This window comes from Ambystoma mexicanum, chromosome 2p (genome assembly GCF_040938575.1).
Source record: "Ambystoma mexicanum isolate Mex_15411 chromosome 2p, UKY_AmexF1_1, whole genome shotgun sequence".
NCBI classification, from domain to species: domain Eukaryota; kingdom Metazoa; phylum Chordata; class Amphibia; order Caudata; family Ambystomatidae; genus Ambystoma; species Ambystoma mexicanum.
Window position 1 is genome coordinate 592,017,149 of NC_090923.1, and position 25,826 is coordinate 592,042,974.

Consider the following 25,826-nt stretch of genomic DNA (forward strand, 5'->3'; position numbering starts at 1 on the left):
AGCTTACAGGGAAACCACCATGTGTATCTCACCTACCTCACTCTCAGCCAGCCCATAACTAGTCTTAGCCTCTTTCTCTTTTGCAGAGTCATCTGGGCCAGGTTTTAACACAGGGTGATCTCCCCCACCATATTTCACTTCATGCTGTCTCCTTGCTGCTGACATTATGTCCTCCTTAACTCGTAAAAGTGGACCCGTATCAGGCACATCATGGATCAGATTCCCCGATTGTTGATATGATGAATAGACTCTGTGGGTCGTGTCTACGTTGACCTCTGAGTCTCTTGACAACTCCAGGAGCTGGTGAAATAGTGATGTGATGTAGCTCTCGAGCCCACCATCTGGAATCTGCTTTAGGATACCCTGGATTGATGATGTTGGTACGCCTCATTACATTTTCTGCATCCTTCTGTTCAGGGAGTATGGTCTCCATCTGCTACTCCAACTCGTTTCCGCTCTATCAATGTAGCATGTGTGTGTGCTTTCTCACATACATTGTTTTACACTTTTTCCAGTCTCTGCTCTACCACACACACATTCTTATCTAACTCTGATATCGACTTGGAGATATTTGCAGTACTTTCATGTAACACCAGCTGCAGGTCGGACTTGGTGGTAGGGCCTTCCTCCCATGCTGTGTGATTGTAGGTATGGTGGACGTGGGCTACTATCTGTTGGGTGCACTTCCTTGCCCCTTCTTGTGACTGCCTTAGTGCCTTAATATCTCCGACTGGGGTTCCTTATGCTTACTAGGGAGCTTTGCCCTTTCTGTGCACTATTTACCCCTCTTGACGTTTATTCTGGAGGCCAGTAAGTTGTTTCCTTATAGCCCCTAGTCTCTGGAAGTATCCCTGGTGTCAGCACCACCCATGCATAGTGATGCCCTTTTCTAGGTTTCCTGTCTTCACTTGTGTATTCTAGGTGAGTCCCCCAGGTTGCCCAGGCCCCCCACATTCAGCAGGCACCAGGCGTTTTCCGTGGGTGTTGACAGGCGTTCCAATGCAGGTATTCCGGTGCGGGGCTCTGGGCACTCCAAGCCACTCCACCTGTAGCTCTCCCCTCTTCCTCCCTCCTCCCTGCAGCCAGCGCTCCACCTCCATCTCTCCAGCAGCCGTGTGCGCCCAACGACCCAGAGGCAGGTCATGCCCGAGTGCGCACAGGGCCCTCCACACCTATCGAGCTCTGGGAGGCCACACTGGCCACACTGGCCCTCCACTGCTGGCCTCCGTACCGTCCGACACAGCACCTCCACCACTCCTCTGCTCACCAGAGTCCCACAGACGGGTGCCCAGGCCCCCTCCCTTGTGCCCATAAGAGACAGAGGATCAGTCCTGCACCTGACTGCTGGTACAACACTTCTGCGTTGCCTCCTTCAGTAATCGGTAGCCATCTTGGCATTCGGGCCCCGGACCGCTCCAGTCTTGCGTCTACGGGAGCGCCTGGGCAGCTGCTTCAAACTTTCCCTCTGTGGTGTGGGTGGTCTGACATCTTGGGCAGAGGGACTCCCCCCAACCCCAAAGTTTATTACATCCAAATATTTTGGGAGGTAAGGGGGCCACAGGAGCACAGGCGACACAGAGCTCACAGGGACCTTGTCCTCATGGTCTCCCTGGTTGGCCATGTGCCGGCCCCATAGTCATTTTTGATAGGACAATAGACAAGACTTTCTTCCAGGAGAACATTGTTTGTGGTGTGCCGGTACTGCATGTAAATAAAGGTAAGTCTTAGATGTTTGAACACTTTTACACATTCCGTTAGATTTTTTACAATATAGCATTTGACCATTCTTGAACCCTTTTTACTAATGCACATTATTTTCTACTTGGAAAGAATAAGTGTTAGATCATTTGTTTTGGGATATATCGCCATCTTCCTGTATAGACCTTGTAATTGAAACTGAGATGTATCAAACAAGATGTTGTCATCCATATAGGCAAGTAAGTGAATATGAAAATAGCCTAGCTGAGGGACAAAAGCACATGCTTTTCTGTAGTGTCTTGGGCAAATCCACCATATAGAGATTGAACATTGTTGGTGTTTGAGGGCCACATTGGTTAAGCTTTCCCCTAACAATACATTGTTTTTAATATAGGTGCCTGAGTCTGAGCAATCCCACCATACCATCATGTTCCATTGCAAGTTCCAATTCACTAAGTCAAAAGCTTTAGTGAAATCCAAAAAAGCTGAACATACCAGTGCCACTTTTAGTATTGACACAAAGTTTGCTAGTAAGAAACACCAGATTTTTTGGGATAGTAGAAAACAATCCTGAGTGAAAGGGAGAACCCCTTTCTCATGAGCCCACTTTGTCAATTTTCCCAGGACGTCCAGTAGGGCAATTCATAAATAACTTGAGAATGATAAAACAGCCACTTTTTTAAAGATTAGAATGAATATACTAGTCCTCCAAGATTGGGGAACTATTTTACCGAGCTCTAGAGACAGAGCGAAAAGCAAACCAGTCAGTGCTTACGAATTGTATTGCAAAGCCAATCCAGTCCTGCAGATTCTTAACCTCATCCCTAGTGATCTAACAAATGCAACACACCACAACTGATTGAATGATGGCCCTTTTTTCAGATGGATCTTGTAACACTCTGATATGTGTTCCCAAGTGTTTCTGTTTCTATTTATTTGTTTAACAATGAGAGGCGTATATTTAAGTTACTCGCTTGTTTCCAGAATAACACCTAATTTCACATTATTTTTATATCAATCATTTCATCATCACCTGGTTGTACTTTGGGTTTCTCATAATTCTCTATCTGTCCCTCTCTGCTTGTAACTATGGTGTCTTCTCTGATCCCCCACTGCTCTTCTCATATACCTTCTCTTGCTCTTTCCTACCATTTTGAACTCTACAACAAAGGCAAGATTAATCCTTTTATTACCCAGTTTGCTACCAAGACTCTTATTTTCATCCTAACCTTTTCCTGACTTGACTCCTGTTCCTCCATTCTTCTTTTGTCCTGAAATGTATGCTTTCCCTTTTGGACTTTATTTATAATGTTACTATTTGTTTCCTATTGAAGTTGCTTACCCGACCCTGCCCCCCATTTCAGCTTCCTTATTTCTGATCGGATGGCTTCCTTTCCTGCCCGTCTTCAGTTTTGCTATTTCTGTCTATTTTTGTATTGCACCCATGGCTTAGCTCCTGCGTATCTCTTTTCTCTGATCTCCATCTATTTGGACCCTCTGGTCTTCTCTATTCTTAGTCATCCAAGGCCCTCACTGTGTCCAGCCCCACTTACGCGCTTTCTCTACTTGCATCAAAGCTTTAGAATTCTCTTCATAAGGCACTCTGCAGTGTCTGTACTATTTTTCAAGTTGCAGCTTATCTTCTTACTTCTCTCAGCAGTTAAAAATGTGATATCATGTTGATGTTTTTAATCACATCTTGTTTTGTTCCTGTCAAATTGTAATCTTTGTTAAGGAATACGTGTTTCATACATATTCTAAGATAAATGTAAATAAAGATAAAATAAACAAAATAAGAAGCTTGTATGTTCTTTTTAAAACGTTCTGATGATTTTCAATTTCTATGGTATGGGGATTTGATAATTTATTTGACTAGGCCTCTTTCTTAATTCTGCCTTTCTTCATAGAATGCAATCCATTTTCCTTAAATTCTGCCTTTTCTATCTACCCTTTTATTTAGGTTCTCTACAGAGCAGTGTATATGCCCAAAAGGTAAGTTCCAGCAATGAGCTACTCACATGTTGTTAAATTCAACTTGCTTCAAAGGGTGCATTGCTAACTTTTTTCATTACACCTGACTCCCACCGCAACTACTTGATTGGTTTTTCATTTAATGCAAGGTCCTGCCTTATTTACTTCTGTGTCCATCCTGGAATTAATCCTATTGGAAGAGCTCGAGTTTACTTCATTTAGTAACTAATTGCAGTAGATTACAAACTGTACTTGCAGTACATTAAAGTCATTAATGCATCTTAAACATTTTACAGAGAGCAATACATAATCAATAGTAGGGGTTTTTGTACATGTTATGTGAATGTAATTTGCAGGACTATCGCCAGCACACTCTACTGCCAAAGCCTCCTTTCTTATTTTGCGCGTCTGCAATAATTGATTGAGAATTCTTTTGAGCAGTTCAACCACAGATGCCCGAATCACTTCTGAATGCTTTCATCCCGGGTGTTTAATGAGAAGATTTTGTCGCTATTTGATGTTTGTAATACAAGAGTGGCCAGAAACCCAAAAAAAGGGTAGGTAAGCCTCTAACACTTCATTCCAATGGCTAATTAATCTAAACAAAAAACAGGGGTGGTATGAAAGTACAATAATCCACATAAAATCACATTATTAAACAATTTTCATTTTTTTTAAAGCCGCCTAAGCTGGCTCCTAAATTAGCACACCATTGTATTCACAGTATCACATATAATTACATGTAAAATACATTGCATCACATCACAAACTCACAACAATGTAATAAACAAAATGTAAAGTGCAAAAGTGCCATTTGTCTCAATGTCCCCATGTGTGAACAATGGAACCGAAAGTGTAAATACAGTGATTGTCGCCTAATCAATTGAATACATGACTCGGTCAACTGTTATCCAACATATGAATAGAACCTAAACAACCTAGGTGGAAGGACATACATAAACCACAGTCTACTAGGTGAGACAACTAAATAGATTAGTGTATTCTTTTGATTGAGCTCTTAGAAGGGTCTTATATTTTCCCTTTCTTCCTAGTTTCAACATTTCTCCAATACAAATTTGGTAATGTTTTCTTCAGGAAAGACGCCCATACCTACACATTAAGTGAGTTTGTGATGCGATGCAATGTATTTTATATGTAATTAAATGTGATACTGTGAATCCAATGGTGTGCTGCTAATTTAGGAGCCAGTTTTAGGTGGCTTTAAATAAAAACGAAAATTGTTTAATAAATGAGATTTTTTTATGGATCATTGTACTTTCATTCCACCCCTGTTTTTGGTTGTAGTACAACAGTGCAGCATGCTAATAGAAGTTACTTTAAGGCTGTTTTCCTGCATTTAACTGAGGCTGTACCCCAATCATAAACCCACCATTCGGGCATACTTTTGATTGATCTTTAATAGCACATTTAAAAAGGCACGCATTCCATTGAGGGATGATTCTTCTTAATGTAAGCCTTTTCTTGAGCAAATATTTCATATTAGCTATAAACAGAAGGTAATAGTTTTGGTTACAACGCCCCTGTTTACCAAGACAAAGAGTTACCCACAGAATATCTTCTGTCTACTTTGGCCTCCATTTCTGGTGGAACCCATGAATTCCTCCTACCATTTACACACCTTTGACTTGTAAAGTCATTGAATTCCCTGTCAATTGTGCTCTATCACACTCCTGCTTCCCAATATCATCAACAGATGGTAGTACCATTTTATCACCAAATTATATTAAAAAAGGCATGGATTCTTATATACACTGTTTCATCTTCACAAAGTATTTAAAAACTCGATACCACCCGATTCAAAGGGGGCTGGTCTACATTTATAATATAACAGGTGTATTTATAGAGCACAGCGTTCAACCATGAAACCCCTCCAGGGAGTATCTTGGTGCTATATTGTTATCCAACCTAATTGTACTCATGTTATCAACGTTTGAAGAATAAAGGGCTGACTGGACCTGCCGGGATTGGACCCCTCAGACCATGAGTTGGCCCTTGTGACAGGTTTTAAAATCTAAATATGCTATGGCTAGTTGGACAGAGAGGTATGTTTTAACCTAACACGTTTCTTTGTTGATTAGGTGCACATACAGGATTCCTTCCTATATTTAACATTTGTTTGTTTGATGTTAATGAGAACAATATGTTTCTTTTTGTGTTTATGTGCGTTTGTGTGGAATGCTCCCCGATATTGTGTTAATGTGCTTTGGTCCATATGTAAAGTAACACACATATGTTTGTCCAAGTTTTATATATACATGTATCAACCTTGCTAAAATTGATTCAGAATACATAGTATTGCAATGTGAAAAATATGAACACATTTGTAGATGTGATTCTTTTCAAGAATACAAATATCCTCGAATATGTTACAATCTACTAGGAATAGGTGTAAACCTTGGAGCACGCTCTAACAATCTACACTACACAACTAATAGGAACTTATCTCCTTTTTAAGAAATCACTTTCCTGTCAGGGCATTCTATTGGGATTCAAACCTGTGTCCAAACACAGATCCCTGTAGTGGATGCATTGGTCCACTGTGCCATAAACTCTGATATAACAGAAAAGTCTAATGACATTTACTATGGTAGAACAGCGATAAGTTCCCTCATTGAGGGCATTATTTCCCCTCCGAACCAAACAATGTATCCCCTGGAGAATTGATTCCTTAGATATTCCTGATTTACCATGTTCATCTCCCTCTTTTCTCAAGGGCAAGCAATTGCAATTTTGTCTGCCAATAGACATGACTCAATTGTTTCACCTCTCTTGTTTCAGATTCCAATCTCTCCACTGGTCCATTTTCCAGAGAATATGTCTCCACATGGGGTATTGCCATATAGCTCTAAGGCTTGTGATTGAATTATGTTCTTTGCTTTACTTTTTGATTCATTCTATTGAACTGTTGCTTTCCACTTTCCTTTATTTCTAATGCTCGTTAAAATTGCCATCCTAATTTACAAACATAACCACCTTTTGTGGGACATCCGCCCTATATTTCCAGTCACTGCCAAATGCTTTTGTTTCCTTGATTTTCATTTTGCCCTGTCCAATTTTAACCAAACAGACCTATTTTGTTTCCTGTCCTTTTTTCCCAGAAACCAGATTTATTGTACGTTGGCCATCTAGAAATTGAAGGCGAGCGTCCCCAGATAGCACTATCCTCCCCACAATGAGAGACAATAATGGACTCTCCCAAGATGGGAATAAGGCTAAGACAAAGTGCGGGTGAGCTTAATGGGAGTTTATACAAGTCAGAATAGGGCATGCAAAGGACTCTGCAAACTCCGAGAGCGCTCTGTCTGACAATAGCAAAGATAGGCGTATATATTTACAAAATGCGTCATAAGAACCTACACACTATAGGGGGCACAAGTTCGTGGGGATTGGGTGGCGACGACTAACTATAGGTGCAGCTGTGATGTGGTTTGCCGTGGTTGGTGGACGTCACTGGTTACCCACGTGGGCCGGGCAGGTCAGCTGGGCTCATCCGGGCGGTGTTGTTGTGCCAGCCGTGAGCAGTGTCAGTGATGAACGTCTTTCATGGCTTTCTGCCCTAAGGCCACGCACACCGCATTCATTCAATATTGCAATATTATCTTCCCCGGTAAATCTTCCAATAGGTTATTCTGCAGGTTAATGCAACACAGGAGGAATGCACCTAGAGTGGGGTCTTTTGGTGATACATCAATACATGGTTACCATCGTCCTGTTGACCGGGTATCATAGGTCGCGAGGTTGGGTCTCAGGGCAAGGGGCGAGCTGTCCAAGTTATCATGTCTCGTTAGAAGTCATTATGAATGTGTTCCTACAGTGTTGCTATAATATTGGGTGTCCTAATTTTACACGGGCCATTAACCTGGGGTGAGTTGGTGGGTCGTGGAGCCTAAGAAAGGGCACCTTCGGGCCTGGGTTTATGGCCGGGGTTTACTGCTGGGTTGTAAATAATTCAGGTGGCTGGCCGCGGCACTGGGAGCTGCGGGGGAACATGAATGCTTGAAGCAGCTCCAGCCAAATTGGGGGAGGTGAGGCAGAGCAGCACAGGCCTCTGCTTTCTGTCTGGCAGGCTTCAATGGGGAGGAAGGGGGAATGGCCTTGGATAAGCCCACAATGGTATTTTCCTTGTGTGTTGCAGATTATGTGAAAGAGGCAAAAACATTCATATAATGTACAATACTCATTGATTCTTTTCAAAGCTTATGTTTTCTATATTGTTAGTGCCTTTACATGGCCATTTCAAATGTGCTACCTATACCCATTTTGCAATTGATATCTATATGTTAAGTATTTAACAACCACAACATCTTGTTACATTTCTATACATGCACGGTAAGCGAGGTAGTAGTAAGGTTGGTGGAGCACGCAGGAATAACTGGCCAATGAGACTGATGGCAGTGACACATGGTGAGCTTGGACATTCAAATACATTTTGTGCATTTTCGTGCACAATTTACATGAGCTCCCAATGTGGTTGCACTTGTCTTCCTTTGCACTCTAGCAGCATTAGTTCAATTATGGCATAGGACCTTGGAGTGCATTCTTCTCGGTGAAACATATAACATGAAAACCCCGGGACACTTTTACCATTTGCGCATAGCTACAGGGATGTGGGTACTTCAACCAGAATGCCATATAAACACACATTTTGCCATCTTCCTGGAGGTTACATGTTTTAATCAAAAAGGTCCTGAAGAGAAGAGTTACATCACAGGCTGTTTGCATATTAGTATTTGGGGTCTCTACTCTTGTCGGGGGACCATTTTACAGTTCTTTTCCACCCTGGCCCTGCTGGCCGGGTCATGCTGAGGGCAGTGATACACTGCGGAAGGTGAATGTTACAGTGTTTGCATCTAGCACTAGCTCATGTCCGTCTGTTCGTGGGAACGGGCTCTCAGCGGATCTGCCAGGGAGCTGCGGCCGCGGGGCAAGTGAGACTCTCCACGGGTGGGGGCCGCGCTGCGGTGCACAGGGCTCATGCCATTTTGATTTCACAAAATGGTTTCCAGGGCCTAGCTTATTGCAGCATGTTTGGTCAATCTCTTCAGCCAGTGGTCCACCCGCCACCTGGGCCCTGGTGGCAGGGGGAACCCCCGACGAGCCATGGACTTCACAAGGGGGAGAGGCTGCAGGTGAGGGGGGTCTCTTGGACCAATCCTCCCATACATTTACCCCCTTTCGTTACTTAAGTAACGAATACTCTCCCTCAACCTCTTGCGTTCTTCTTCTTCAGCTACAGCTGCATCCCATGCAGGGGTGCCTTTTATGGGCATCCATGCCCTACACACTCCTCGCAGGCTTTCTCCCCTTCTAGCATACTCGTCCGGGGTGCAGGTCAGATATATACAACCTTCATCCTCTTCCAAATCCACCCACACCTCCTCATACCATTCAAGTTCACGGGGCTCTTTAATGGTAGTGTGCCATAGCCTGTCTACTACATCTCCGCTGTGGTACATGGGCACCATCTGGAATCTTGGTGTGTTTTCTGCTCCTGTTTGTACCTCTACTTCGTGCATATGTTGTATCGTACTGCGAGCATTGCCCATTGTCACCATCATCATTGCACCGTTTGGTACTGCGTTTGCACAACATCAAAGGCCCACCTGGCACATACAAAAAATAAAAAGGAGGAACACTACTGCCGGCATCAAAAATTTAACAGTCATTCCCAGCCATGATGGGACCCAGGAGGAAATGTTGTCGAACCACGTGCTTGCTTCTGCTCCACCTTCCATTTTCATTCTTTCTCCTAGGTTATGTACGGCTTCGATCACGTGGGATATGGAACCATTATCTGCATCTTCAGAAGGTACGAAAGTGCAGCAGGCACTTCCAATTTTTCGGCAAACACCTCCGTCCATCGCTGTTAACAGGTCTAAGACATACCTATTTTGCATGGTCATTAGCCGCAGTGCTCACAGTTCCACTTTTATTATGTTAAATCCTTCTTCAGTGTCATTTGCCAGCTGGATCAGCTCCCATCGTGTAATTTGGAGCCATTTTGCATTTGCCCGTGCCTGGATGCTGGGGATGAGTGCGGTGAAGAAAGTCTCTGCAGAGCTGAATAATCGGTATCTGTCCGGGATCTGCGCCAGTAGCTCTGAAGATGCTTTTGATATGTAGTTCGACGATCGTCTATTTCGTGACAGCATCTCTCCCTTATTACCGGAAGACAGGACATATACTTGTGATTCTGTAGTTGGTTGGGCCTCATTCTGCTGAGGGGTCTCTCGTATTTTCCTGCTCCCATCAATGTGGCTTTCCGGTATCACCATTAGTGCAAGGTGTAGGGTGGCCAATGAGCAGCTGCCACTCCAGGATTGTGGGAGGTGCAGGTATGCCTGGTTGACACAAACCCAATAAGTGTCCATGAGGGCCGCTGTTCCTCTTCTCATATCTGGGATGGTGAGGGTCTTGTTGCAATTCTTGTTTACCCCCATGATATTTTTGCCCTCTCCCTTGAAACACAGTTCATAGATTATTTCTTTCTGTAACTTGAAGGGCTTTTCAATGGCAGTCACCCAGGTCAATTTTGAGATGTGCTCCTTCCATACTGGTGTGCATGTTTTCTCTATCCACTGCAGTTTCTCTGGTGCCACACCTCGCAGCGCTTCAGCTTTGCACATTATTTCTTCATCTTTCCACTTACTTTCTGAAAATAATGTCCCTTGTATTATAAAAAATGGTTTTTCCAAAGATATCACTCCTTCTGCTTTCGGGTAGCAGGTCTTCTCATTCTGCAGCATTTTAAAAGTTACCTCATGTGCCTGGAAGGTGTTCTTAATTCTGCACAACGTGAGATGAAGGAGACATTGGGCATCCACAATAGGCAACTCTTTTGGTAGCAGTACTTTGGGTGTACCTGAAGCATGTGGAATGATGGAGCAGACATAACAACTCTCATTTGTTGTTTGCTTAGCAGTTGCACTCATGTCTGCATACCATTTATTTGTCTGGTGGGGGTGTCGTGGGTCTTCCATTTTGTCGAGTCCCAACCCATAATACTCATCGTATTTTCTCCTTCCCACCTCCCTTTTCCTTCTACTATTCCTAAGATGTCTCCCAGCTCCAAGGGCGAGGAACAGAGTAGGCCCCCCTTTCTCCCCTCCGCCCCCCTTTTCCCATTCATCATATAATGCTGTGTATCCCACCGCCATCTCTTCATTCTCTTTCTGTATTTTATCAGGTAGTGTGTTCTTTATTGTGGGGGTGGTTACATGTGTGGGCATGCTCGTGGTGGTGTTGTACATCCATGATATTACAGAGGGGTTGCGATCATTTAAACTGCGGGCATTGTAATCGGAGGCATTTGGCGGGGAAGTTGTGCTATTTTGCATTTTATCCTGAATTCTTTCATTTGGCGGGGTAACAACATTGGACGGTTTTGTGTAATATCCCCATACAAGCTTAGATCCGTCCCATCTCAAAAAATCACCTTCTTTAGTATCTGCAGCTGTAGTTTGATTTGTTACATTAATCTCGTTATTCCCTCCCCCCCTCGTTCATCTCGATAGAGATGAACGCTATAAACCAATAAGTAACCAAGCCAAACAGTATTGTAAAAAATAATGTAATGCATACAGACAACCCACACTCGTACGAATATCTACATCTTTCAGCTAAAACCTCTCTCTATCTAATCAATCTATTCGTTGCAGGCAGCCCGTTTGTTGCCATGGTAGTTCCTGTTTGAGATATAAAAGTGCATTAAGTGCGTGCATGTAAACATTTTTGTTGGCACTGTATGTACCAGGAGGTCATAAAAGGGAGATGGGTGGGGTGGGGGGTGGGGTTAGGGTTTGCACAGAGAAGGGAGCAGACAATACATATTTTTTACACCGTTATTTTCACTTAAACACATTTCTTTTTTTTTCATTTATCTCGATCAATAACCTGTAATAGAATTCTTTTGTTAACAGTTTTATCTATCAGTCACACTCCTCCATTCATTTGCTCACCTTCACTCATCATTTTCATTACTTTTGTTTGCTGTTGTCTGTGCCTCCCCGTCCACCTCTTCCTGTACACTATTATATGCCTTTCGCACATCTGTCAAATGTATCCAATATTTGAGCCCTTTTACCTTTACAGCTGTGGGTGTGCAAAATACTACTTCGTACGGCCCATGGGACCTTGGGGCATTCCACCGGCGCACAAAGCTCCGGACATAAATGAACTCTCCTGGCATTAATTGTACTTGTGTTTCAGGTTCCACAAACGACTCCGTTGTGTTCCCTTCTTCCCTTGTGAATGGTGGTGAGAGCTGCCTTGATATTGCACGCGCCGCCCTAGTTAGCCTCTTCAGGTACTCTGTAAATTCATCTCCAAATATTGTGGCTCTTCTGTGTGCATCTGAGTGTTGGCGCAGTGGGGAATGTGCTGTGTGCATCCGTCTCCCTGTCACGATTTCGTGCGGGGACAGATGGTGGTCCTTGCTCGGCTGATTCCTCAGCTCAAACAGTGCAAGGGGTAAGCAGTAGATCCAGTTTTTCTTCAACGAAAAACACAATTTAGACAATCTCCCTTTTAACAGGCCATTCATCTTTTCGACAACACCGTTACTTTGAGGATGATAAATCGAGCACAGTTTATGCTTTATTCCCAATAACGCAGTCACTTCTTTGAAGAGCTTGTTCACAAAATGAGTGCTGTTGTCTGAGCGAATTACGTTGCAAATTCCCCAGCGCGGGAACACTTCCTTTACTAGGAACTTTGCAGCGCTCTTAGCATCAGGTCGCGCACATGGACCCGCTTCCACCCACCTGGAAAATGGACATACAACCACTATCATGTAGCGTGCCCCATTACACCTCTCCCCCATGTCTGCATAATCAATATGCAGTTCTCGGAAGGGCCCTCTTGGTTTTGGAATTTTCCCCCTGAGTGTCCGTAGGGTCATCCCAGAGTTATATATTTGGCACGTTGTGCACTCCATTGTCAATCTAGATATGTGTTCCTGGAGACATGGCACGAACCAATCTTCCTGTATCTCTGCTGCAATGTGTTGTTTAGTATTATGCGCTGGAAAGTGTAATTGCTGGAATGCTATCTCTAACAGGTTGATGGGCATTACTACTTTTCCTGAGTTATTTTGGCGCCACAATAAGTCTGTTGCCGATTGACTGCACCCCCTTTTTTCCCACACCATTTTTTCGTCAGAACTGGCACCCTCCTGTAGCTCTAGTATTTGTGATATGGGTATGGCATTGTATCCTTCTGGAAGCTCTTTGTTCGTTTGGATGCCGCAATAGGTACTCGCCTGTTCCATGCCTTTCAAAATACGAAGCCTCCTTGGCAGCAGCGTCTGCTGCCGCGTTCCCCAAAGACACAACGTCGGTGTTGGACATATGTGCTTGGCACTTCACTATTGCTACCACTGTTGGATCTTTTAGGGCCTCAATCAATTCCTTCAACAGTTCAGCGTGTTGCACTGGGGTCCCATCTGCCCTTCGAAACCCTCTCCGCCCCCACCGGGCTAGACCTCCGTGTACGGTTGTCCTCATGTAGGCTGAATCTGTGTATATTGTTACTGCACATCCTTTAGCTGCATGTAATTGTCATGATCTCTGCTTCCAAAAGGTCAGGGTTTTCCCAACTCCCTTGGAAGCAGATCCATAACCCAGGTTCCGAGTGCCAACCAGTCCCAATTGGGACCTTTTGGACCCAGTCCTGGCGCCAGTGGCACCAGGCTCATAAATATGCCCAGTCCCAGCGCTGGAAGCGCCGGGCTCATAATGCTTGGGCGGACTTACCTGCAGCAGACCATGCTGCTTACTTGCCTGCCAGTTGAGCCTCTGATCCTCTTCTGTTTGGAACTACTTTTCCTGTTGGGTGGGGCTGGAGCCACTCCCTAGATTCAGAACACTGGAACTCTTCTGGAAGGCAGGAACTCTTTTTTTTACCAGGAACTCTTTTCTTACTTAGGCGTGGCTGTGGAAGGAGACACCTAAGCACTACAGGAGGCTATTTAAACCACACCCGGTGGATGAATCTTGCTTTGCGTTATTCTGCACCCTCTGCAGCAGAACGCTCATCGTGTCTTCTGCATCCGGTCCTGGGCCTAAGGAAAAAGGCTTACCATCCTGAATCCAGTCTTCTGCAACACCTATAAAGACAAGAAAGAACAGGTTAGCATTCCGGCATCTGAAAGGCAAAGGCTTACCTACTCTTCGTGCACTCCGGAGGTCTTCACACTGCATTCCGGCATCTGAAAGACAAAAGCTTACCAACTCTTCGCACGCTCCGGAGGCCGTCGGCGCTGCATCTCGCATCTGAAAGACAAAACAAGGTGCGTTTAAAGACATTGGGGAACTTTAATACTCACGTGCCATTACTCCTTTCCACATCTAACCCAGTGGGTATCCCGGCACCCTGCAGCCGCTCCGAACTTGTACCTGCAAAATAAAAAGACAGTTAGAGCGCTTCGTGAAGCTGGCAACAAGCGCTTACTTACGTGCTTCCAGGCGCTTCTATTCATCACACGGGCTCCATCTTCAACTCACTTCAGCCCGTCATCCGCCATCCGCCATCGCCGGAACCCTGCAAAACAAGAGACATCATTATTAAAGACTTTAAAGACATTTGAGTTACTCAAAACTTACAGTTCGTGCAGTAAACGACGGACAGCAGTCCTCTGAAGTCAAGAGGCCTGCGCTACCTATCCAGTGAAGAAACTGGTTACAGCACCCTGCCCCGAGGCAGATGGAGAGCTCGGCATTCACTTACCTAAGGTGAGAGCATTAACCTGTGGGGGTCTACAGGAGAGGAGAAGAGGAAAGAGATAGGGACACCCCAATAACCCCAGTTCATTAACCCCGTATTTTCTATCTGCAGACATCTCACTCTGCACGTCAGGCATACAGGGCACAGAGGTCCAGCCCAAAGAGCCAACTGGGTGCTGCACATCACCTTTGAAGATACGGTAGTCGCCCAGTCAAGACCGGCGCCTCTGCGAGAATCAGGTGAGCGTTACAGTAATGCTTCTGTTAGGGCGATAAGTTCTGCTGCTTGGGCTGAGAAATGGGACGGAAGGCGATATTGTACTAGTACTTCATACTCACCTTCTTCTAGCCTCACTACTGCTAGTCCCACATGTTTCTCTCCTGTGTCCATGTCAATTGACGCTGACCCATCCACAAAGTACACCTCTCCCTCGCCCAGGGCATTTTCACACACCACCGTGCCCTCCCCCGTTTCCCCTGTGTATGTTGCACAATTGTGTTCTTGCATGTCCTCTAGTGTGCATGGTTCTGTGATGAATGTTGCTGTGTTTACTGTCCCGCACCTTACCACGTGAATGTTGGCGCTAGACAATATTATCTCATAGGCAGTTGCTCGCTGTGTGGTCAGTGTGCTTTTTGATCTTTCAAGTATTGCAAATAATGAGTGTTCAACAAACAACGTGACAGGGCACCCCATTACTATTGTGGCGCTTTTCTCGATGGCGAACGCGGCGGCGGCGAGAGACTGCTCGCACGCGAAGTGGCTTTGCATCACTGCATCTAATGTGCCACTATAGTAAGCCAATGGTTTGTGTCCTAGGGAAGTCTTTTGTGTCAGTACAGCTGTCATAAGAGTTCCCTTGCAATGTGAGAACAGGTAAAATTTGCGCTTATAATCAGGATTGGCGAGTACTGGAGCACTCGAGATCAGCTCTTTTAGCGACCCATACGAGTCACTCATTTCTTTTGACCACTCTATTTTCCTGTTCTCTTGCTGGGCCTCTTTGAGTACTTGCAGTAATGGCCTGGTGTAGGCTTCATAATCTAGTATCCATGCTCTACAATAGTTACACATTCCCAAGAATTTCTGCATCTCCTTCACTGTGGTTGGTTCTCTCACTGACCTTATTGCTTCTACTCTGTCAGGTATTATTCTCTTCCCGTCTTTTGATATCAGCTGTCCCAGGTACAGCACTTCTGACTGACAGTATTGTAGCTTCCCCTTGTCCACCTTGTACCCTTTATTCGCTAGCAGTGTCAAGAGGGTGACTGGGTTTCTTCTGCACGTCTCTTCACTCTGTGCGCAGATGAGCAAATCGTCTACGTACTGAATGATCGTGCTTTCAACTGATAAATTACCCAAGTCTTCGTGTAGTATGCGGTTGAATATGCTTGGACTTTCACAGTACCCCTGAGGTAGCCTGCAATGCTCGTATCTCTTCCCCCCTAATGTGAATGCTGTCAAGTATCTGCTTTCTTCTTCTGCCAAGGGGATGGAGAAAAATGAATTTTTCAAATCAACCACTGTGAAATGTGATACCGTTTTTGGGATGCTGCACAGTATGGATGCAGGGTTTGGGACCAAAGGAAATTCTTTTTGTATGACGCCATTTAGGGGGCGTAAATCTTGGATCATCCTCCAACCCCCTCCCTTTGCTTTTTTGATCAGATAGATACATGTGTTACATGGCGAGTTTGAGGGCACTATTATCCCCTGTGCTAGTAATGCATTTATTGTCTCTTTTATCCCTTCCTCAGCTTCGCGGGACAATGGGTATTGTTTCACTCCGGGCACAATTGCCCCTGGTTTGAGTTTTATTACCACTGGTGTCACTCCATGCAACAAGCCTACATCATGGGGGCCTGTTGAACACAAATTGTTGGGCACCAGTTGCATGTCATCATCGAAATAGGACGGTGGCGTTCCCACCACAGCCATCAGCTGGACGGGCACTTGTCTTGTTTGAATCAAAATGTCACAGGGCCTTGCTATTTCCATTATTATCTCGCCATCACTCTCCGCATCAGAAAAGAGATCCTTGTCAGATAAGTCTCGTAGCGCAATATCAGAATTGATGCACAATACAGTGCGGCATTCACACCCGTCTATGTCCATCCCAATTACTGCAATCCTTTTCGCTGATACCTGTACAGCATGCAGGTCCAAGGATACCACTGACCCTGGTGCTATGTCTGGGCGTACTATTGGGCGGAAGATAAATTCTGCGGGTATTCTCCACTCTAACTTTTTTAGCTCGGGAACTACTTGGGCCAGTGTTTTCAAACCTTCGATGAACATTCTTTCATCCACTGGCATGCTGCGTATTTCTGGTGCTGTTGCCCGAGCATGTACCACCAGCATTACGCGTAACAGGCATATTCCTGGTGTTGAGCACACTATCCCTCTTTCTGTAAGTGATATTGTCATATTGAGCTTGCTAAGAAGGTCCCTTCCGAGCAAGTTTATTGGCGATTGTTCATAATACAGTAAGGGTGTCTTTACCGTTTTACCCCCCACTGTCACATCCAAATCTTCTGTGTAAGGAACGTCAACTACAGCCCCAGAGAACCCCTGCGTCTCTAACTTCCGGTTAGATAACGGAAACCGGCCCTCACGGATACATGATTTCTCGGCTCCCGAATCTACCATAAATATGAACTGCTTGTCTCCTATCTGCGCCCCTACCAGTGGTTCCTCCGCTGCATCATAGGTGGTAGATAGAACAGGACACGCAAGTGTTCTCTGTGGGCTGTCCTATGCGGGTTGTCTCATTGTCCCCCCTTGGTTGAAGACGCTTCCAGAAACTACTGACACACCACTATAGGGGGCCAGGGCTGGTGCTCCATTGGCATTTGTTGCGAAAGGGTTGCCTGGGGTGTAGTGCATATTGTCATTGTTTTGTTGGTGATTCTGTGTTCTGTAGTGATGCGCTTGCCTTTGCTCTGGGTACCCCTGTTCTTGTTCCCTCCGTTGTCATTGGAAGACCGTATGGGCTTCCCGAGTGAGGGTTACCATAGTGTTCCATCTCTTGAAATGCGTTGTTCGATCTATTCCTGCACTCTCTGGAAAAGTGACCCCACCTCCCGCAGTTCCAACAGCTTCCCTGAGCACCTCTGGGACCTTGCCATCCATTTCCTCTGTTTCCCCCGTACCCTTGTCCACCCCCTCTGCGACCCCTGTACCTACCTCGTCCCCCTCGAGGGGCCCAATCTTGCCACTGCGGACCTCCGCTCTGCTCCTGCTCGTTCCACTGTAGTTGCCCTGCTCCTGCCCAATTCGTTGCCATCCTCCCCTGTATTGCTACCAGCCCCTCCTCCTCCTCTTCTCCCTCCCTGCTGTGGGGGAGCGCGGCTACTGCTGCAGCGACCTTCACCAGTTTTGTTTGTACTAACTTTGCCTCGTCTGCCAATCTTTTTTGCGCTATCTCCTTTTCCCTCTCCTTTATTTGTTTACAGTGGTGAACTATTATGCTCTGTATTTCGGGCCACCGTTTTGCTTCAATACCTGCAATTTTGTCAAGTGCCTTTTGTACCTCTTTAGGGAGCCCTCTCTTTATTATAAAGTGAAATAATGAGGTTGACTGATACCAGGGCGTGCCCGTTTCCGCTCTCCACATCTCCTGGACCCGAAAAATGTAATCCATTGCATCTTCCCCATCATTCATCGTACATTGCATGACTGACTGCAAATCTGGGGTGTCTGGGAATGTCTCTCTTAATGCGTCCCACACCCTCGCACGTACTGTGTTAAAAGAGGCCCCATCATGGCGATCGCAGTCTAACGTTACTCCCGGGAAGCCAGCCTTTACCCATACTCTGTCAGCTTGATCCCCAACTGCTGATACTAGCAGACTTTTCACATCACCTATTGCTAGAGTTACCCCGGCTGTGTGTTTCTCAAATGCATATATCCACTTGCTTGCCCCTCCTGATAGCGGTGGTAATAGCTTTAACAGATTGGCCTTATCCATCTGAGCCCAGGGTATGTAATTCGGCCTCCCTCCTCCCCTGTGTATTAGTGGGAGTTGTAACTTCCCCTTTGTTGTCTTATATGTACTCACCTTCATTCCGTTCTCTCCTAGTGGCGCCATTTTCCCCAACCTATTCCTTAGTCGTCCTGTCCACTCTTCTTCCATGGTTCTCCCTGAACATGCGCCATCCACCCCCTCACTTCCTCCTCCCATTGCCATGCTTAATCTTTCACTTTCCTCTAAATCCTCTTCTATATCACACAATAGCTCCTCTCTACCTTCTGTGGTCCTTATCTCATCGTCAGTACGCTCCTCCCTCTCCTCCATTTCAATTATTCGGGCTGGTTCTTCTTGTATCCTGAAAAATATCTTCCCCTTCTTCCATCCTTCCTCAATGGTTTTATCATGACTCTGTGCTCTTGATGTCAGCTCTGACCTAGCAGCATTAGTCCCAGTCTGTTCACATATGCTTTTTATCCTTGAAAGCTCGTCTTTTGCTACAGAGAGCCTAGACTCTAGGTCTTCTGTTAGTTTCTCTATGTTCACTATTGGTGTACTTACCTGGTCGCGCTCTCTATGACTCTCATACGGTGGGGATGCTGTTGGCCCTCGAGTCGTAGTGACTGTTGTTGGGGGTACATATGTTGGGTCACTGTATCCTTCTGCGGGTACTGGCTTATTTATTATTGGATACAGCCTAGTTACCTCTACTGGTGACTCCCCTTCTGGCAACACCTTGTCGTCTTTTGGTATCAGCAATGGATTGTCAGTGGTAGATGGCAGATCAGTACCTAACTCCCTTTTTTTGGGCGGGGGTACTTCTTCAAACAATCTCCATAGATCTAATATTTCTCTCCTATTATGTAACTGCTTCCCCTTGTATTTTAAACAAATGCATGTAGCTACCATATCTAGGACACTCTTGTCAAACGATCCCCCTTCTGGCCATATTTGGGGTAACCCTTCCCCTTTTAGCTCTGTAATCCACTGATCGTGATATTTCTTAATACGTTCAGCATACCCAGGCAGATTCTTACAAATATGGGCTAATGGTGTCTCTGGCCCCATCGTCTGTGGTTGCACGCGTCGAGGTCCCTCAGATTGTTTTTTTCCGCCCAGCTTCTGGTCGCCTTACGCGGAGCTCCTAGAGAGACATTGCAAATACTTACTACGGACCTCGGTCCTTAATTATACTTATTATATTGTTAAAGATCCCTCCCCTCAACGTTAGCTGTGAAGCTGTTTCACCGCCGAGCAAGTTCTTCGACGGAGGAGATCCTTCGGCGCTGCCGAACACGTGGCCTGGCCTCGCCGGCCAACATACAGTAGGGAGAGTGGGGGTTCAAACTTTTATCTTCTCTTTGAGAATGTCTTTCTTTCTCCCCTATCTTTCCCTTGAGGTTGTTATCACCAGTTATTATTGCCTCAGCTATGGAGAGGACACCTTTTAAGTTTTGCCCACGCTGTAGGGGCAAATACACTTGGAAGGACAAACACAAGCTCTGTAATCATTGCTTGCCCCTCGATCATAGGGAGGACAGCTGCGCGGCCTGTAAACTCTTGAAACCAAGAACTCTTAAAGAACGCAAAGTTAAGAGGTGGGCGGACTACGCTATGTCGAAGTCAGTTTCCTCACCCGCCGCCGCTGTTACAGAAAGTGACGAGGAGGGTGATAACTCGACGTCCGTTACGGAAGTCATTAACCCCCAGAAGGAGCGCTCACGCTCCTCGACGTCCGTCCCCGGCCCCGACGGTCTCGGCTCACGCCCTGCTCATGGGGATGAACACCCCGGCGACAAGGACGCACACAGACCCCATAGGCCCAAGCACACAACCCACGGCTCTTCTTCGTCGAAGACGAAGGATCCATCAGCGCCGAAGGGGACGCAGGGCACTCCGGCGTCTACCTCAGACCGTAAGGGTCTCAAGCCCCACCCGCAAATGCAGTCGCGACCAGCGATTGGGCTTTCATCAAACACGGGCGCTACCCCAAAATCATCCGACGTAACGCTCCATAGAGCGGCCGTCGAGGAACAACGCGTAACGCAGGCAATGTCGACACCAGAGTCCTCTACTGACAACCTCGTTGTCGAGAGCCTGGCGAGAATTGTTTCCGAAGACAAACGTAAGCGGACGACGAAACAAATGTCGAATACCGCACAAAAAGCTATGGAAACGCCGAAAATGCACAAGAGGAGCCAGGAACTGCCCCCTTCATCTAAGGGCACTTCAGAACTACCGGAGGGCTTTTCAGAGGGCGACGGAAACCTTTCTTCGACGTTGTGGGAACGTTCTAAGCGTTTTGAAGGTGAAAACACTGATTTCCCCCCTCTAGTCTATTCAGGGGTCTCCCATGAGACCCTTGAAAGACTCCATTCTTGTATGGAGAAAATTGAAAGGTTTTTAGGAAACCAAAACCCACCCACACCCAAAAGACCGAGAGAATGGCCCCAGGATGACCCTAGGGTCAAAATTCCTAGGCTGTTTCCCCCTTCTACAGACGTATATGACCTCACTGAAGAGGAGCAATACCTCCAGGAAGATGATGAGTGTTTGGGTGGAGAGGAAGAACATGAAGAAGATCCTTACACTAGTGCAGGAGCTTTCGAAGAAGATACAGCTACCTCGCAGCCCTGGCAATCCCCATCAGTGCAGCCTTGGCAATCCCCATCAGTGCACTCAGACCCTGATGTCTTTCACCCTTCTCCTCCCAAGGATTCACCTATTGAACACATCTCCCATAGATGACCAACCTTCACTTAATGCACTATTGCGCAAGGCAGCAGCGCATTTTGAAATAGACACAGGGGAGACTCTTCCTGACATAGACGTTGTAGAGAAAGTTATTAAAGAAAAAGCCCCTGTTAGTCAGTCTATTCCGCTCCTGGCTTCTATAAAGAGAAGAAAAACTCCTTCCCTTTCCAATCCTGCCTTAGTCAGAGGGGTCAACCCTCGGATAGAAAAGCTCTTCAGCCCTTCGCCCTCTGACCCTTTGTACATCAGAGGCCATTCTATTCCGGACTCCCTCGTAGTTACTAATACAAGGAAAAGAGCAGGGGTACCACTATCCACTAGTGAGGCACCACCTGACAAAGAGGGCAAAAAGCTCTACGCACTTGGGAAGAGAGTCACGACGTCCGCCGCCTTTTCAACTAGGATTGCAAATAACAATTCCCTAATAGCTAGCTACGCAGATGCACAGTGGAGCAAGCTGCGCAGCGAAGCAGAGGACGCACCAGAACCCCTGCGTTCACCCCTGTTAGCTACAATCTCAGAGGGAACTCTTGTAAACCAGGGCATCGTAAAGAACTCCTTAGATGCCGCAGAGACGGCTGGCCGTTCCCTGGTTCAGGGAATACTTCTCAAACGCCATGTCTGGCTGCGCAATTCGGGATTTAAGCCGGAAACCCAGGCTTCCCTGATAAATAAGCCCATAGAAGAAACACATCTGTTTGGGAAAGCAGTTGATGAAGCCCTAGAACATGCGAAGAAAGAGTTTGATACCATCAAAACTCTTGACCAAATTTCTAGGCCCCCTAACAGACGCGGCTATGGCAATAGACGCTCCTTTCGTGGCCAAAGCCAGCAGCAAAACCAACAGCAATTTTACTCTGCTACCAACTGGCCCTCTAACCAGGGTAACAACACCCAGTTCAGTCAAAGAGGCCAACGCCGTGGCAGGGGAAGAGGTCGCGGCTCCAGCCCCAAAGGTTCCACGCCCAATACCAACAAATGACCCGAAGATTCGGGTCCCCTCCCATGCATCACCGGTCGGGGGCCGGCTAACATCGTTCCTTTGAGCATGGGAGGGAATATCGTCAGACCGCTGGGTATTATCCACCATAGCCCACGGATACTGCATCGAATTCAACGGTTCCCCGAAGTACAGACCCCCACGGAACCGACGCATGACACCGGAACACCTCACCATTCTTCTACAAGAAGTAGAAGAGCTACTGAAAAAAGAAGCTATAGAGGCTGTCCCCCTATCTCAGGTAACAGAAGGTATTTATTCAGTGTACTTCCTTGTACCCAAAAAGGACTTAACCATGCGCCCTGTATTAGATCTGCGCCCAGCGAACAAGTTTGTCAAACCCCAAAAGTTTCGTATGGTGACCTTGCAGGAAGTAATCCCACTGTTATCACAAGGGGATTACATGACAACACTGGACATGAAAGATGCATACTTTCATATTTTAATGTTGCCAGCGCACAGAAAATACCTCAGGTTCAAGATAGAGAACAAACACTACCAGTTCAGAGTACTACCCTTCGGGATAGCATCTGCACCAAGGGTATTCACGAAAGTACTGGCAGTGGCAGCGGCCCACCTGCGCAGGTTATCCATCCCAGTATACCCTTACCTCGAGGACTGGCTCATAACAGGGGATTCTTACGAAACATGCTTCTCCAATACCCAAAAGACTGTAGACCTTTTGTTCCAAATGGGCTTCTCCATCAACGAAAAGAAGTCCAGCTTAGGCCCCAGCCAAATCAAACAATTCCTAGGGGCTCTAATTCGAACAAAGGACGGCCTCGTCTTCCCCTCCAACGAGAGGGTCCAAAACATGCTGTTTCAGATCCCCCATTATGTGGCAGGTCGAGAGGTGACGGTACGCAAAGCAATGCGCTTGCTAGGGATGATGGCGTCATGTATTTATTTGGTACCTCACGCGCGCCTGCGCATGCGCCCAATGCAAGAGTGGCTCGACAGCCAGTGGTGTCAGGGCAGCGGACAATGGGACGATCTAGTGGTGGTCTCGCAGGCCTTGGTTCTCTCACTACGGTGGTGGACAAAAGAAAACCTGTTATTAGGGAAAACTTTTGCCACACCCGCAGTGGAAGCCACTCTAACCACAGACGCATCCCTTACAGGATGGGGGGCTCACCTATCCCATCAGACTGCTCACGGAGCGTGGACTCCGAGCTTAGCATCCAAGCATATAAACCTGCTGGAACTACTAGCGGTGTTCAAAGCACTGAAAGCCTTTCAGGAACACCTACAAGGAAAGACAGTGATGGTCCTCACAGACAGCACCACAGCCATGTACTACCTCAACAAGCAAGGGGGCACTCACTCTCCAGGACTGTCCAAGCTGTCCCAGAACATCTGGAAGTGGGCTCTCAAACACAACATGTTCCTACTATCACAACATGTACCAGGGGAACTCAATCTGCTAGCAGACAAACTCAGCAGAGACTTCCCCCTGCCCGTAGAGTACGAAATAGACCTGTTCGCAACTCTGGAAAACTCTCAATGCCAAGATTACGCCTCCAGGTACCCCCAGAACCAGTCCAAGGGGAACGGTCTATCCATTCCATGGTCAGGGAAATTTGTTTACGCTTTTCCCCCGACTCCCCTTCTCAACAAGATAGTGCACAAGATGCACCAGGAACAAGTTACCATGATACTGGTGGCCCGACAGCCATGGTTCGCTCACTTGTTGAAGATGTCTCTATCTCCTCCAGTGAAACTGCCCTGCCCGTACAACATGCTGTCACAAGACAGGGGCAGGACACTGCACCCATGCCCTCAGACCATGAACTTAGCAGCCTGGCTCCTGAGGTCATAGAATTTGGACATTTACAACTTCCACAGAGGTGCATGGACATCCTCAGAGAGGCCAGAAAGCCTAACACTCGTCGTCACTGCTATTCTAGCAAATGGAAAAGATTTGTCATCTGGTGTAGAGGGAAGAGTATCAACCCCGTTGACTGCTCTCCCACACAAATTATTCTGTACCTGACCCATTTACTGGACTCGGGTCTAGTATTCAATTCTATTAAAGTACACCTGGCAGCGCTTTCGGCTTACACCACTTCACAACTCAAAGTATTGTGGTGGAAGATCCCAGTAATCAAAGCCTTCATGGAAGGGGTAAAGAGAATACACCCTCCAATAGCAAACCCAGCTCCTGGCTGGGATCTAAATGTGGTACTCACCAGGCTCATGGGGTCACCCTTTGAACCCATGCACAAGGCAACTCTTAAAGATCTCACTCTTAAGACTGCTTTCCTAATCGCTATTACCTCCATTAGGAGAGTAAGTGAACTACAGGCCCTTTCGGTTTTAGACCCCTTTGTAACAGTTCACAAGGATAAAGTGGTTCTACGCACACACCCAAGGTTCGCACCGAAATTCATCTCCAAATTCCATGTCAACCATCCACTACCAACGTTCTTTCAAAATCCTTCAAATCTAGGAGAAAAAAGCCTGCATACACTTGATGTGCGCAGAGCTGTCATGTTTTACATGGAAAGAACTAGTCCACTGAGAAAAGACTAATCAGTTCTTTGTCTCGGTGGCAGCAGGAAGAGAAGGAGATGCAGTTTCAAAATCCACTATATCTAGATGGATTGTACAATGCATCACTCTCTGTTACACTCTTGCTAAGAGAGAACTACCCTTCAAGCCAAGAGCACACTCTACTCGAGGCACTGGGGCATCCATAGGATTCATTGCAAATGTTCTCCTTGAGTCCATCTGCAAAGCGACAACCTGGAGTTCTGTACACACCTTTACAAAACACTACTGTCTAGATGCCCACTCTAGATCTGATTCCCAGGTGGGACAAGCAGTATTAAGACATCTTTTCTCTACTGTTCCTTCTCACAACCCACCTCCAACTCCGGGTACTGCTCGCTAGTCTATGCACAGCATGTGATTCTAAGAAGATTAACAAACATCAGAAGACAATGCATTACTTACCGTAAAAGCATTTCTGATGGTTGTATCTGCTTAGATTCACATGCGCCCACCCTTCCTCCCCGCTCGGATGGAAGGAACATAGACATCCTTTTCTATATCTCTCTCTTTTCTGTACTCACTCACGTCTAGAAGGCTCCCTCAGGGCAGAAAAATACAAACAGAGGGACCTCGACGCGTGAGGGATTATGGGTACAACGCACGTCACTATAGGGATAGTGTTACAGAAACGCCTTGTCGACGTCCCCTTTTCGACTACGAAAAACAAAATGCAATACTCCACAGTGACCACTGGATGTCGGACCTATGCACAGCATGTGAATCTAAGCAGATACAACCATCAGAAATGCTTTTATGGTAAGTAATGCATTGTCATTTGTGTATCCCTGCGTGTGGGGACCTGCGTGTGTTCCCGTCACCTGGGCAATATAAGAATGGCCGTGCACAGCCTCTATTCCGTATAATTTAGGGGGCACATACAAAAGCAAACCACCCTTCGTACACCACCAATATCTTCAGCACATTTATCCAAAAAAAACCAGTCACTTTACTGCATTGCGCTCTTCCTCGTAAAATTTCTTCAGGTCACACTTACCATGACCACACCATAATTATGCACTTATGACCACTTTTACACATTCATCTTGACAAATATGTTCTGACACATGTGATGCGTACACACCAATAGGCAACACTCTATTCACAGCTCACTCAATTTGTAATCCCTTTCCTCCCTTG

General features: G+C 46.2%; 1 protein-coding gene across 2 annotated transcripts in view; it reads left to right on the forward strand.

Moving 5' to 3' along the window:
• FANCD2OS (FANCD2 opposite strand) overlaps positions 1-25,826 on the forward strand; it is a 152,878-nt gene that overhangs the window by 108,758 nt on the left and 18,294 nt on the right. For both annotated transcript variants that reach the window (XM_069644096.1, XM_069644095.1), the window contains exon 2: positions 3,659-3,690. The gene's annotated coding sequence lies outside the window, so the exon portion shown is untranslated. The remainder of the gene's footprint in view (positions 1-3,658; positions 3,691-25,826) is intronic.